Source organism: Hetaerina americana, unplaced genomic scaffold, assembly GCF_022747635.1.
Source record: "Hetaerina americana unplaced genomic scaffold, ioHetAmer1.1.p SCAF_4, whole genome shotgun sequence".
Classification (NCBI taxonomy): Eukaryota; Metazoa; Arthropoda; class Insecta; order Odonata; family Calopterygidae; genus Hetaerina; species Hetaerina americana.
Window position 1 is genome coordinate 56,019,381 of NW_027286985.1, and position 16,182 is coordinate 56,035,562.

The window sequence follows — 16,182 nt, forward strand, 5'->3', positions numbered from 1 at the left end:
ACATAAGTCATTCCGATTGGTCTTACACCGAAATTTGTTGCTAATTCATACGTTAGCGTTGCTTTCTAATGAAAAAAATGACCTTTCGAGGGAATTGATGAGATGAAGTCATAAAAGTATTCCAATTCATCGTAAATGTTTAACATTTCATTCCAATTTATATCTGTAAAATTTATTAAATCAAGAATTATGTTGGGTGGTGCAAAATCTGAAACTATTTTTGTTGGGACCTTGTATGAGGTTTTTGTTTCGCATTAATTAGAAAGTAAAAATTTAAAAAAATTGAAGTCATATTTACGTGGGGTGTGGGCCAACCCTGAATAGGTTGAAGGATTAAGGTTAAGGTTGAACCCTTAGCATGTATACTGATAAAATCAGTGTCTTCCCTTGAGTTACGTCCCTGTTTGGCGGATAGAGGTAATATTTTTTATAATCAAGTGATCGTGGCAATTAATTGGTGAACGTTTTGCTGTTAAGTAGAAACCTCTAATTTCACAGTCCAACCTATATAAAGTTGAGGTTTTCACTCTATTCTTTTGTATAAATGCCATGTGCATCAAGTATAAAAAAAACTATAGCCACAGTAATCAACCCGAATTTTTTTGTTGAGTGGTGGTAGAATTGAACCAGTATTAGCGTAGATGAGCTTGTGAAATCCACACATCGGGGTAGATGGGGTTATTTCTACCTATGCTTTCCAAGGAAGATGCGGTGGCAAACGAAAAACCACATAGCATGAGTGGAGCTGATGGTGCCCGAGAGGCGGGCCCCGGAATCGATCCTGGGTTCTCCGGTCTGTAGTTCTATTAAAACACTATCCGTGGACTAACGTGTCTCGTATTATGATTTCATAATTATGACAATGGATTTTTATATACAACTGTCGCTTTTCAGAATTGAAAAAATATTTTAAAATACTGGAAAATGTATTTTTAATGAATGTATTACGTGAGTACTTAAATATGAGTGTGGATTTGTGTATTGGTCGGATCCAGGTAGTAGAAGAAGGAAGGTATACTTGTAGGAAACCTTTGAGATTTGATTATTTACCCTTAAGTTGGCTATTCAGCTGAATTTTGCGGTCCGTTTTAACTAGCTTAAGTTTTTAATATTAAAGCTAAAAACAGTAAGTCAATGAATTATTTGAAAAAAAGTATGGAGTAAGTAAATATGAGGGGATTTGAGAAATTAGTGGAATATTGAAGTTATTTTGGGTGGTAATATTTTATGAAAAGGTCTAAAACATATGAGGTTAGTTTTTCTTGAATAAAAATGAATTTAAATGGTATGATGATTAAAATTGAGGGCATATGAAGGTTGTAGTGTTGTCGATAAAGATTTTTTTAGTTTTAAGATGTGTTTCAGAAGCTTTTCTGATATGTACTAGTTTTTAGGGGCTAGGAAACTGATTTTGGTCTTATTTCCTGTTAATTAATCTTATCCTCTTCTTACAAAGTTCATGTTTGATTAGAAAAAGGCTGAATATATTGCTCTGATGGGTTCCAATTACGTTAATCAAACGAGGTTAGTTTTATGCTTTGTATGAAAGCTAGGGTACTATGATTCAAAATAAAATACCTTGAAGATTCCATCTGTGCAGCAAGTAGTATTGCAAAGATTTTTTTGCATTATGTGTTGCTCTTTATAATTATTAAAGTTTATCAATTCTCAGTGTGTTTTAAATATGAATGTTTCTGTAGATTGTATTTAATTAATTTTCAATGCGCTGCGCTTTTCTCATCCTCGATCACTTTTTATACGAGTGGTCAATTTATATTAATTGACTGATCACTCATTTTCACCGTCGCAGCATGTTCAAACAGGAATTTTTCATTATATAATGACTACACAATTTGCTTCCTAATCTACGAGTAAAGACGATTTCAAGAGAGCAATGAATAATTCATCATATTCTCAGATCGTATAAGATTACCTCAAGTCTTTGTTTTGATTAAGAATAATGATTTTCTCATTTTTATGGTCAGCCGCGTAATTATTAGGGCCAGGGTTGGTTAATCTCGGTCAACCTATATGGAGATTGGTAGGGGATAAACTTTAAAAGTTATAATCCAGCCGAATGAAGAATTAATGCATTAAATGCAAGTATTCAATGGCATTCATTAAAAAATAAAGCCTCACGTGACTTAATCGTGAGGTTATTATTACTTTCCTTTGAACTCTTTGAAGGTTGATTACCACCTTTATCTTTTATGAAATTATAATACTACAGCTTGAATGCATACGCTGATGAAATCAATCGATTAAGTTTCATGAACGAAATTATTTAGACATCAAGGCTCCAAAGTCTCGAAGGGAACAAGGACTGGACAGAAAAAGGGAACTTAGGGATACTAAACTTCACATATTACCCATGAGTTTGGACATTTATGTGCTGCCTCCAGTAAAATTCGGTCTAGTATATAAAAGAGAGGATGGGGAGCGCTTCTAGTGCCTTAGGACAGAAGGCGGACATCGGCATTTTCTGTATTGCGAACACTAATCCTCACGCAGTAATCTAACCGTGGACTCTCTCTCTCTCCCTCTCTTCATTGTTGCTAACCACTCTACGTCATACCCGCACACTAATATCGGGGCGTTGAGCACGCAACCCCCATTACTGTGACCAAAACTCGTTGACCTTAGGGGCCACCGTGCAGGGAGAAAGAGACACATACAAGCCCACTAGATCATGCCTCTCCCTCCGTCCCGCATTCCCTGGAATGATCGTTGTAATCTCTCCCTCGAATTGTCCAGCCTAGGTTTGTTCTCGACGTCTGTAGGAAACGAACAAAAGGAGGGAAATGGGTACTACAGCTGCTGAGATAATTGAATCGAGAGGATAAAACTCTGCTTAACAACTACCCCAAGATTATCTCTCGGGCACGAATTTGACAGCCATAATGACTTTTAAGCGGGCAACTATCTCAACCATTATTCCACACTAATCTCAGAGACTTAATCTTGCCGGGATGTGTCCGTGCCGTGAAATTTTTCTCATCTATCCCGCTGGACAGTAATTTTGAAGCTAGTAATAGAGGATTTAACTTTTATTTAGCGCGATAGGAGAGGATCTAAACGGTTTGTCATATAATAGAGCAAGATTGGAGCTCGTGGAGTTTTTGCTAATGGCCGTACATTTCGAACATTGCCATTCACCCAACTTGAGCTTGTGGAAGCGGGAAATCATGATAACCATTCAGTTCTGTAGAGGTTGATAACCACTAATAATAATTATAAATCCTCACTTATCGCATTAAAATAAAACGCCCACCCCGTCTAATTCACTTTCACTGGCTCATTAAAAGTTATTTGAAGGAATGGGAAATTGTGACAGGAAAAAAAATTTCTAAAATGTTGATGCTAAATTTCCATGTTCAAATGTTTTTGAAGTAGCTTGAGCTAGTTATGATTCAGTTATTCATGGATTTTTCGGCCGAAACCTAGGGCCAAAAGGTCAAGATGTTTCCAGCATAATTCATGTTTTTTTTAAATGCTCCCCTGATAAATCTAGTTATTTAAATCTTTATATCGTTTTCCTATCTCAATAGCTCTATGAAAAGGAAATGGGAATACTAATATACGAAAAGGGTTTTCTTTAATTCACTAATAATCCAATAAATGCTTTATTTTCTTTCACTCCCAAGTAGTTTTTTATTGTCAGTTATCATATCCTGAAAGTGGAATGGCAGGATATCGTTTCATAGAATTAATGATCAATAAGTGAGTCCTTATTTAGCTTTATCGTTTTATATTGTTTATAAATTAAGGGTCTGTCACTCTACTAACTGAAATATCTAATGCACAAAAATATGTCGGAGATAAACTTCTCTTCGGCATATTGTAGGCTTACATAAAAAAAATACTCAATGCTATATCTTTCTCTGAAGTTATTGCTAACTGATAGAAATACATCTTATTATTAAAAAAAGAAGGTTTAATATTTATATTATATAGTTGTCCTTTACATCCGGTAAATGCCTACGTATATGATAGACCTTGAGCTGTCCTTTATGTTTAGTGCCTATACCATGAAGTTCAGCTGAATTAAATAATAATATAATTTGATTATATAAAAATATTCCTTCACGTCAATAGTTTTATATTTGTGTGCTATAAGTATTCATTTGGTAAATATCGACCTGAAATGAATATGGTTCGTTTACGAGGGGCCATAAAAATCGGCGTGTGTGATTATAATGTTTTCCAGGGGCATGCCTTAAAACCCTTTCCCTTACACTCATTTCTCTTATGAGCTCTAGTTCAGACTAACTGTTACATTGAAAATGTACTCCATGCACTTAAGGCAAGCAAAAATCTATCCTGACGCCAAAATTATTCTCTCGTACCTATCCCATTTCCCTTAAATTGGAATTAATGTGTATTCTAAATGAGTAGTCATTAATAACATTCGCCGGAGGTGAACTGCCAAAAAGATAGATGCGATATTGAATTTTAGAGGATGTGAAGGTGGGAGGCGGAGATAAAAGCTATGAGGTCATATATTTTCGGTCGCCATTTTGTATGTGATGTGGATATGTCATTGTATGAAAGAATATTTTGTATCCTATCTGTTTTTCTAGTGCGTGTATGTATTTATTTTTCATTGTAAGAGTGATCATTGACCAAACTTGACCGTTGCCACCAGTAAAATCGTCTAATTGCAACGTAAGTCTTAAATAAATATATAAATATAATGTGAAATGCAGTGAAAGAGCACACGAAATCGCTTAACGTCCTTCACTGGTAGAAAGTAATGTCCTGAGCCGCGGAAACGGTTCCTGTCGGGGAAGCTGGAAGCTGGTGAGGGTTTTTTAGCGAGCACTTATCGTATACCTATAAAAAATATGTATATAAAAACATGTCTAAAAAGTGGTTCAGTTAAATTGTTATTTAATTACCGCGTAAGTTTTACCATATAATTCTTCCAGGTCAACATTTTAAAGAATATATATTAATTCGTAAATAATGTTTTTTCGATGAATGTAAAAAATGTATTTGAGACATTTGCATTCATATATTTAGAACTGATAATGTATTCATTCTAAAATAATGATTGATTAGTCGTGCGGTGGCTCACCAATAAATAACAGATGGTTTTATTGGGCTGTATTTAATAATTCAACGATCATATTAGTTATTTGTTCGATCAAACGAGGCACTAGTGGTACATTTGAGGTAAGAAAACGAATGAAATGGCACTATTCACGTCATTGCACAAGTTTAGAAGCCAACTAGTTTCTATAACTAAGTTCCTCCGGTCACAAACTGTTCAAATTAGTTTTAAGGTAATAAATTACTCAGTAATTATAATAGCCAACTTAATATGCTCTCGATAATTGGAGTTTGCTTGTAGATCATAAACGAAAATCTTTATGAGTTGTTTCATTGTAAAAACTCTGAAATATCTGGCCTACTCACCATGCCCCATCTTGTCAAATGAGATCATGCATACATTGATCAATTAATTGAGATCAGATCAGAACATTCATGAGAAACATTGAGATCTAAAATATCTTTGCCTAAATCGTAATCGAAATTGTTGCAAAAAATGCGTGAGCAAATGAGCTCCTCTGAAGACATATACCTGAACAGGGAATCGAACCATGGACATTTTTCTTTGTGGGAAATTGCCGCTCAACTAAAGGGAACAGCTTGATTTGATTACAAGTTGAGCTGCATTTGTTTCACTGAAAAAATTGTTTACGCAACAACTGGCTATCGTATATTAAAACAAATATACGTATATGTTTATATACACACCCACATATAAATATATATATTTATACGTATATATAATGAAACGTTGAGATAAGTTTTACTTGTGTGTAAGGCACAAGATTCCATTTGGCTTTGCATTTGCTAAGGATTACTTTAAGGAAGCCATTAGCTGGTTCAAATGGTCTAATGGGAATAATAGCTTTCGAAACTCATTGCGTGGCGTGACCGTAATCGTAAACGAACTGATCATCGAGTACGTTAGTGTGTAAATACTCAGTATACATAGCAGGTGGTCATAAATGTTCTTCACCTTTCATGCCTTGATTATGGCGCAAGCTGCCACATCCGCTCAGACACCGATTATTCAACCATAGGGTCATTTTCTTGGGTGTAAATGACCACGGGCGAAAAAGAGAAAGCTTGCGAAAGCTCTGAACATTTACGGTTATTTTTATACATAGATTTCTTATATATATATACACACACACACACGTTATGCCGTGTTTTTCATTCGTTTAGCCCTGTGAATTCATTTTAGAAGAAGAGCCTTAGAGTGGATTACTCTAAGTAGTACCTACAGAAAAATCAGTAGTACGTACTACCTGAAGAATTCAAGAATCATCAGCTGAGAATGGCAAATTAGAAGACGGGAGAGGAGAAATAATGGCAGAATCCATATCTATGGAATGCTGTGTATCGGAACGTGCGATAGAAATAACTTGAATTTTTCACTGGTTGCGACTCAATGTCACTTTAAGTGTGGCCATTCAGAGCATTCAACTCGTAAAATCTTTTTTATATATAAAATCATAGATTGTTTTTTGTCTACATAACCTTGTTATTTTCATTCCACTAGCTCCAGCTAAACTTCAAATATATACAATAAAATATTCTATTTATTTATGACTTTGACGTCATGGTGATACACTGTCATTTGTTATGTATGTTATGTGTGTTATTTCTTTTGTATTTATTGATAGGGTATACTTTTTTTCATTTTGCCAGGCATTTTGGTTGTAAACAAAAATTTTCAAGTGCCTCATGTGTATGTTGTTTGAATCGTCAAAATGGTGCACGATATGTAGGGCAGGTTTTGCGGGTTTTGTTGGAAATTGTTACAAAAATTAACCAAGGCTTCCTTGGTTGAATTACATTTTAATTCAGTACATTTAAGAGCATTATTCTCTATAATGATCTCGGAATGACACCGAACACAAGACGTGCTGGATAACAGATGCTTGGGTCAGCCTAGGGGTGTCTGGGGTTTTAGATACGCGGTTATTTCTCCTCCTAAATCTTCATTCTTTCTTCAATCCATTCCCTGTTCCTCCTCTTCTTATATTAATTTGTCCTCTGTACTCTTACTTCATATGTTTAATGCCTCCTCTTGTCGACCCACGGTTTTGAATGAATTTGCGTTGTCTTTTGGCTTTGCGATATATAGCAGCATTTCTGAAATCATAAATGGCAATATTACCTACGTAGTGCTAACCAGTATGATTGGAGAAGTTTAAATTCAATGCTAATTCCTTTGAGTTTTTCCGCACTTGGAAAGTAATCGATTATGCGACTCACTACCTGTAGTTTACAACACGTCTCTTTCTCAGCAAGGTGCCTATTGAGTTTGCTCAACCATTTTTCTCCGTTTCATTTAGCAGTTGTTTTTATGTGTCTCCAGACATGAGTGAGTAGCTCAACGGAATAGTTGATTTTGATATTTTTTCTCGTAAAGAGCGCTCATTTTTATATTGTACCCTTGGAACACTTAACTATTTAAAGGAGTCAATGGAAACCACCGTGGTACGTAGTTGGAAACCAGCTGAGTCATGCTGCCATTGCCCTTGGCTATGTCGTAGTTTATTTATAGGCGACCACACTCGTCCAAAGGTGAGGGAAAACAGCTGCGCAGACCGGAACACTATTATCGAAGTGGAAAAAAGAAATCCTAGACCACTTCACAAAAAAGTTAGCCAGGTGTTCATTCTCAGACCATTGATTCACAGTTTTCTTTACTGCTGCTATTTTCAAACCCCTATCCGTATCCGTTCAGATTTAATATTTCCATTTGCCTCAAATTGGGCATTTAGTCATTTTTAAAGGTTTACCTCCACTAAAATTTAGATCGTTCCGAGTCAATGATTTATTTTTAAGTCCGGAAGCTCGTAAAGACAGACACATTTCTGTAGGTTCCCATCAAACTGGACTACTTTTGCACATTTGATGGCTACGAGGACTTAGAAATTTATCAGCATTTGTGTTATGGTCTCATGGGAAATTTCATTTGTTACAAATGAAGTGAAGGTGATAGAAATGATTCAGTGCATGAAAAAAAGTTTTTCGGTGGTCGAATATTGACTTTTATCCGTTAGCAAATTTATAATGGATTTTTGACACGACCAGGTACATGTAAAATACATATCCGACTTTATTGCATAAACGGTCAAAAGTTCATGGAGTAAACGAAGAATGATTTTTTATAGCGCTTTTGAAACGTACGATATTAAATCATGCTAACTCCCTATTCCCATTATGTTTTTCATAAAACTACGCTATTTTTCGCTTCTTTTTCTTTGATTCCAAAAGTCAGCATTGTCTTTTGAAAAATATGTTATATATTTGAATTTAAAGTGATCTGTATTAACAATTGCTTTGATGTGAATAGAAGTGGTGACATTTTTGACAAATTCAAATTTTGTATAAATACTGGTTTTGCCAATAAAAAAATATTAGTTTATAGTATAGGAAAGATGCCGGTTTTGTTGACGCCAGTCAATGTATAGATTATTATTAATCTTTTAATATTCACTATTGTCTCGAGAATGGACTGAAAATATTATTTGATTAGGGGTTCCTATACAAGTTCATAATATTATAGAGGATCATTTTTGTAGATCTTTTTCTTTAGATGATTGATTTTGCCTTTCACCCTCTAACGATGTCGTTTTTACCAATCCCCTTCTTAAGTCCTAACCGGTTGGTTTCACTGAGTATATTTGGTGTAAGTTTGTAAGACTTTTATTTTTATTTGGCGTTTATTTTATTTCTACATCAAAGCGGCTGCCAACCTAATATTTCTTAGCACATCTTATACGCATCTTGCATTTCAAATCGTCCCCGGATGGACCATCTAGGGTGTTTTTTTAAGTTAATTCTTCGTTGGTCTCATCCATCTACATATGCATCTGCATAATGCCCCGTAAGCCGCCGCAAGGGCGTGTGGCGGGGGGTGTTAGGTCACCACCATCCATTAGAAGGCTGTTCTAAAATGGGACTACCCATTGTCTTATAGGATAATTCTATAGAAAATTCTCCGCTCATTCCCAGACATCTCATCACAAAATGTTAATTTTTGTTGGCCTTTTATAGTTACCCTATTTGTTTGTCTTCCATCCTAAAATGCTGGTGAAATAAGAAGTGATTCATGCATTAATTTTGGGTTTGGTCAATTTTGTATGCATAAGAAAACAGCGATCGTATTTACTATATTCGAGGATGATATATTTTAAGCGCATATATACTTATTTTATTTTATTTGTATCACTCAATTTTTCAAAGGTTCGCTAAGAAAATAAGCCACGCATTTAAGTTATTTGGAAGTATTTACTCTGCGGCTTTATTTTCTTGGTCGACGAATGTATTGCCTTACCGATGTAAAAAAAAATTGTACCAGTAAAATAAAAGTAAGTAGTCGCACATTATCCCTGCTTGGCTTAGAAGATTCTAGTTCTCTGCTACAGATCAATGCGAGTATATTTTCGTGTCGGTCGCTGTTTTCCAATTTTGGAATATTTGACCGCTATTTTTAATAATCATAATAGTATCTTGAGGCATAAAATTAAATATTTAATTCTCTTTCGTATCAAGCGCAATTTCAAGTCGCGAAGTTTTCTCAGCATTCATGCCCACTTTTTAAGAACCGAGTGGTAACATTCAGAATTCAATTATCAAACTATATTTTTGAACAAATATAACTCTGTCTAGAGTAATCACGACATTAAATTCTTGCACGGTGATTTCTGACCAATTTATTTGGTTAATTTTAAAAAACTCTTACCCCAGTAATCCGTGTTAGATTATTCTCTTATGATTTTTGGAAGATATCAACAAGAAGGTTTCGTTCCAGGTGTGTTGTGCTATCAGGATTAATGATGGCACTCGGAGAATTTACAATGATCTTCAATCGTACTCCCTCGCATTTACGTTTCATGATTTCATTAATATTTTTAGGGTAGATGGAAATGATAAAACCGAAACGTTGTCCTGCAATTTTATTACCTAAAATTGATAACGACTGTGCTATCAGAAAACCTAATGTGAATATGGCAATTGATTAGCTAACCGAACTCTTCACCAAAATCATGTTGCATAGGTTTAATACCGTTATTTTTGCAGGAATTGTGTTTTTTCGATGGAATATAGGGTGCGACCCTCGATGACTGATGACTTGTCGTATTAACCAGCTAATATTTCGAGAAATAGGCCGGTTTCAATCTCCTGACCGAGTCTGATATTAAGCCATATATTTTTCTGAATGTACGTTTTAATTTCGTTTCTCTATTAATATTCATGTTCTTTTCTCTCACATTTTCCGCGTGCCTGCAGATTCTAGTAACTAGAGAAGAAATTTTTTCCCTCCGACTGCTCCCCTCCACATTAAATTTTTTTTCCCTCCAACTTCGCATGCCGTGGCACGTGGAGTGGCCACTGATTTCGCCCGTAAATCGCCAACGCGGACGCAATTACGAAACAAGAGCTGCGTTAAAAAACGATAACTCTCTTGAAATAAAGCAAGTATGCGCGAACAGACGCGCTCTGGCGCCTTAATAAGCGTCCACCACTGAAGGTTCATTTTGTGGGGCGCTTGCGGGAGCGGGATATTCAAAACAGCATAATTAAGGGTAGCAATAAGGGGCTTTTATTATTTCATCTCTCTGCGTGGCTTCCATGCATGTATTTGCATGTGTTTGTTTCTGCTATTTCGCTCTTAACCGCTACTCTGTGATGTATCTTTGGAGTGATTTCTGTGAACTACCACCCAAGCAATATTTTTCCTCATGGCTTAATACCACCGAATATCTTTGGAGGTAAAATTATTGCCTTAAAAATATCTTATATTTATATTTACTGTGCCTCGTGCTAAGTAAATATAGGATATTTGTCCTTTCTTTGGAATGGGAATGCTTAGTCTTGCTTTAATTTCTGCAATCATCATCCCTTGCGATACTAATTTTTAAATCACCAGTATTTAAGGAAACATTAGGCAGAAATATGATTTAAGGTATAGCCAGCGGACAACATTTATTTGATTATAGGACTGGTATATATCATATAAAATATATTATTTACCGCGAAATACGTGCTTCGAAATGCATGCATTAAAATGGGAAAAATAGGCTTAATTGAAAAATGTTCAAGTTGGCCGTTTTAGTTGTTAGAATTAAATAATAAGTAACCAATATCATAATATTATTTTTACGGCAATTATTATGGTTTTTGGGGATATTGGAATTACAATTAATTATTTCCAAGTTGTCTCCTACTAAGCAATTTTCCTCGGAACTTTTGAATATTATTAAAAAAACAAAACTAATAGCTCATTGCATTGGGTCGAAACTTGGCCATAGTAAAAATCATAGAGTATATGTATTCGTACTGTTTAAATTTTCAGAAGAACTCTTAAAGTAGTTTGAAAATAACTAGCGAACGCGTTATGAGGCAGTGCTTGAAAATTAAAATTTGCTTTAATCTGTGGGCACTTAGGAATTTTTTCGTTTGAAAATCCGGGTAAAATAGATTAAATCGATTAGTATTTTTGGATTAAAAATAGGTTATTGACATACCTCTCAATTCTCTTTAGGGAATGTTCGTCTAGATTCAAGGTACAGTCAGTACTCTAGGAAATCACCTAGCAAGCACAGCACGACACCCCCCAACCGCATGTCCTGCGAAAACTTAATTGAGAAACTGAATTTTTCCCGTTAGTTAAGTGGTAGGCACAGGTACCCAAAAGCACTCTTATTTGTCGTAAAAAAGGAAACATTTGTGTTCGACGATTGACGATCGTGCAGATTGGAATTTATTTGCAAATAATTTCAAATTTTATTGACGGGCGAAAAAATTGGGCTCGTCCGGGATTTGAACCCGGGACCTCTCGCACCCTAAGCGAGAATCATACCCCTAGACCAACGAGCCGATGTGAAAATGTGTGTGCATTGAGTTTAAGAAACACGCCCGCTTTCTCTTTCTCGTGAAACTGGTCTACCCACCTGTTCTCAGGTGCGCAAATATTTGGCCGGCCTTTCCTAATTTAATGAGGGCGACTTGGCTTTTCAGGCATATGCCGTGCTTAAAACAAAATATTTAGTGTTTCGTTTTCGGGTAAAAATGAATTTTTTAGACTAATACTCTCAGTATATTATGAAATGCATAGACCTATTTGAAGGGACAACTCATAGCAACTAGGACTTCCAGAAACCTTGAAAATTTTTCTCTTCGTTATTTCGTCTCGTATATTGTTTTTAACTTGACTTTCGCCGGCTTTCCACTCGACTTCAAATTCTTCACCTAAAGAAGCCGACTGGAACGTCGGCGAACGGTTATTTTAATAACATTATACGCGGACGATATGCCGAATGAAATCGCATTCATCAACATCATTCCGTGGAAGCCTTTACAAACATTTACGGAAACCTTGTACGACGCGTCTAAGGATAGAATCAACATATTCTGCTTTAGTTAAGTGTTGCTTCGGGAATAATTTTGCTGTAGTGGTCATTTGCATGAACTAAATCACCTCCATTCCAAGAAGTAAAAATACTTTCTTATGAATAAATACATCAATATATCTTTTTTAAATGAGATTGCTTTAGCCGAATAATAGGATATTTTAAAGCCGGAAAACGAAAATTCCAAAATTTTTCGAACGGAATGATTGTAACCCATATAAGAACCTTTTTTTTTACAGAATTATTGAAGAGCAATCAGTCAGCCTTCAATGCATGTTTCAATATCCTTGTGGTTAAGATAAAAATGCAGTGAATTCACTCAATCCAATATAATATTTGTAATGGCAATAAAATAGTTATGTAATTCCCGCTTAAAGCTATGGGTGTGGAAATTCCTATTAGGTAAAGTGGAAACTAGGCTGCAAAACCCCCTATTTAAGGGTGTCGTCCTGGATTGGTCATTTGTTTAATTCACCGTCGTAGCCATCCGACCACACACTCGCACTTGGGCATTAATTTATAATTTTTTAGACCCTGAAAAAATTAATGAAATTTCTTTTAGCAAATAATGATTAAGTGTGAGGTATTTCAATTTCCAAGCATAAATTTGCGCCTCCCCTCACCAATCATGGGTGTAATCGGGCTCCGCTCTTAGATGCAACGGGTGAAATTCTACCCAGGTGGGAGCAATTTCTGATAATTGGAGAATTATATCGTTGCGTTGGACGTGCTATTTGATAGCATATTGTGCGAGAAAACTTCGTACACCACCTTCCAGAAACCTGTGAAGGAAAATTTAAAGGAATTATTTAAAATGCTCAACTCTTCCCTTTTTTCCTGGGAGCGTAATTGGTATTTCTCCTATTTCTTTACCGGTCGATGACTCTTGATTTTTCCAGCGGAGCGAGTAACGCAAAATCAGTATCATGAAAGCGAATGGAAAAACAAAACCTATTGTCCTTCATGTTGCTAGGAATGCAAAGCAGAGTCGGGAGCACAAAAGAATCGCTCTGGGGAAGGAAACTAGCCTGAGGGAGGGGGGGGGGTTTAAGTGGAAATGTTGGGTGGGGGGGATGGGGGTAGAGAACGAAGGAAGGGTGCGGAATGGGGAAAAAAGGACATGGGCCGACCGAGGCTTCCGGAATTCTCCTCCGGCTCTTTCCATGAAGAATCCGGGCGGGACAGTGCCCAGGCGCAGATTCAACTCCCACGCCATGTTTAACTGATGTATGCAAACGCTTGGGCCAGGGAGTTTCTTGCGCCCCTGGCCTGTGCTCTTGGGTTGTGGGGGGCTAGCGGGGTTGAGTGGGCGGGAGAGTTGAGGGGGTGAGGATGCAAGACATTGAAGGGGTCGTGTCGAAAGGGATGGTGGGGAGATCAAAGGCTACAAGTCGGGTGGTAGCCCATGTATGTGCGCGGCTGCCACCCTTTCCGCTGCGTTAACCCGAGGAGAGGATTTTCAACTGTTGACGCGGAAGTTTTGTGCAAAATGGCATATTCTTTGACATTTAATTAATGACAGGAGTAGCATGAGTTATAATCCTCTTTGATATTTCAGAAGGATCTTTCTTTACCAGAGATGTGTTCCCTGACAAACTTTTCGTACTACTTCGTGGTATGGATTTTTGAGAATATTATGTTTGGTCCTTGTTACCTCCTCCATATTTGGCTCTAGTTCCTTTTCTCTTCCGAAAACCTTTACCACTCCTAACCAAAACAATTCGGTCGAGTAAACTTTTGTTTGAGCCATTTAAAATGCATGTTTCGGATTTATTCATATTTAAACAGATTCAGAGTTCACTCAGAACCCTCGAAAACTTCGTCATTTAAAGCCCTGAACAGCTTTCTCTAACTCTCAACTTCCGAGCGCCATCTCCACCTGCCCGTATCTATTCCTTAATCTTTACGCCCGTTCCTAGATTATCACTCGGTAAACGCTCGATTTTCTTCACTTCACTTCGTGACCGCATTGGTCCTTTATCTCTATCCTCTAACACGTTTACTAGCCAAGCCATATCTCTTCGAAAAAAATGGTAGGCCCCGTTTGCGGTACCATTTTGTGATAATTTGTTTTCATTTTTCTAGTTGTGGTTGTATGCATACGTCTCTGGCTCTATACTTCATTTGTATTATATGTTCCTCTATGTGCTGGAAATAATGATCTATGTGGACAATTTTCCAAATGAAAAAAATAAATGTTTCACGTCTGTAAGAGTAAAGGCCTTATCTTAAGTCCACATAGATCTTTAATGAGATATCAAACGCGTGGCTCGTTTATATCAAGCTCTTGGCGCCTGGTGAAGCAAAAACGGTGCGCATCAAGCGTATATTTTGAGCGAGATTCCAATTTATGATACTATCGTGGCACATGGTACGCCCTGCTGGTACATTCTTTGTCCAATTGACCTATTTATTTTGTGTTAAGTTGGCTAGAATCAGTCTCGACACTGTTGTTTCCCGCATGTCTTATGGCCTTGAAACAATTTTCCTGAGTAGAACTCTGTGCGAATATTTATGTATTTCTCATGTAGTCGTAGATGAAGTGTTTTTATGCATCGTGGTTTTAGACATGAATTCCGCTCAAATGTATTCGGAGCAACGCATTTTGATGAGCGGTTGAGTTAAAAAAATTGCACTTGGGACTCGATTTTTAAAAAAATACTAGTTATAGCATTTAAAAATTGTCTCTATGATGCCTCTCCCTTTACGCGTTCACCATTCTAATTTTTTCCCAAAAAGCTAGTTGATTTTTATCTTCCTTGGAATTGTATCTGATTGACAAAAAGATCATTTATTTGAAATCAATGGTATTAGGGAAAAAATATTTTAAGAGATTTTTCATATTTTGCAATTTCCTGCAAAGCTCTTCAATACAATTATGTTAAAACTAGAAGGCGCATGTTTAAGGCTTTTTCCAATAACAAAATTTAATGACTGCACGAAGAAAAATTCGAAGATAATGAGGCGGTTCTTACTATTGTATTTGACTGTTGATCAAATAGAGGTAGCTTGAAATAATAATAAGTCATTAGGGCATCTAATAACATTACAGAGCATATCTCAGTTCGTATTGAATGGAGTATGTTGTAAAAATACATCATAAAAATAAAAGAGATGTCTATTTTTTACGGAATATAAATGGGAGATAATATATCTGCTCGAGTTTATGTTTCTTTTCTATCGTTTAGCATTTTTAACTCGGGGGGTGTGGAAGCCCGTAATTAGGAAGTTTCAGGAAGTTGCAATTCCCCTGACTTACTACAGTGCTTCTAAATGATTTGATCATTTAAATATAAATTGCTTTACTATCATTATTCTTATGCTTAATACCAGCGAGGAACGGACAGATTATTCAGGGATATACCTCCTCAAGCAATAAGTGATTAGAAGAGTTGTGCTAGCCGCTGAGTTTTATTTGTTAGTGAATGTAGCGTAGTGTATAGCTATTCTTGCGTACAATTCTCAAAACTTTCTGTATCGAATATAAGAAGATAATATCCAAAGCGAAGTAACTAGTTCTATCATTCCTACTATATTGAATATAATAATGTTTATGACTTTGTTCGTTTAAAGTATATAGCTTCTCTATTTGTTCTTATATTTTTCAAGGCACGGAATTCAGGTAATGTTCGGCTGGTGTGGGTTCATCTCAGACTAAGTACCACAGCTTCTAGGATAATGTCAACATTAATCCACCCCATACGTATCTACGAACGCTCCTGATAATTACATTTTCTAG

The 16,182-nt window shown here is 36.3% G+C and overlaps 1 protein-coding gene and 1 non-coding gene across 2 annotated transcripts in view; one reads left to right on the forward strand and one right to left on the reverse strand.

Annotated features, from left to right (window-relative positions):
- The window catches only part of Camta (Calmodulin-binding transcription activator), a 1,815,113-nt gene that overhangs the window by 262,999 nt on the left and 1,535,932 nt on the right, over nucleotides 1-16,182 (forward strand). The gene's annotated exons all lie outside the window — the stretch shown is intronic.
- On the reverse strand, nucleotides 11,839-11,910 carry TRNAP-AGG (transfer RNA proline (anticodon AGG)). Its single transcript has one exon. It is a non-coding gene; the product is annotated as a tRNA-Pro (tRNA).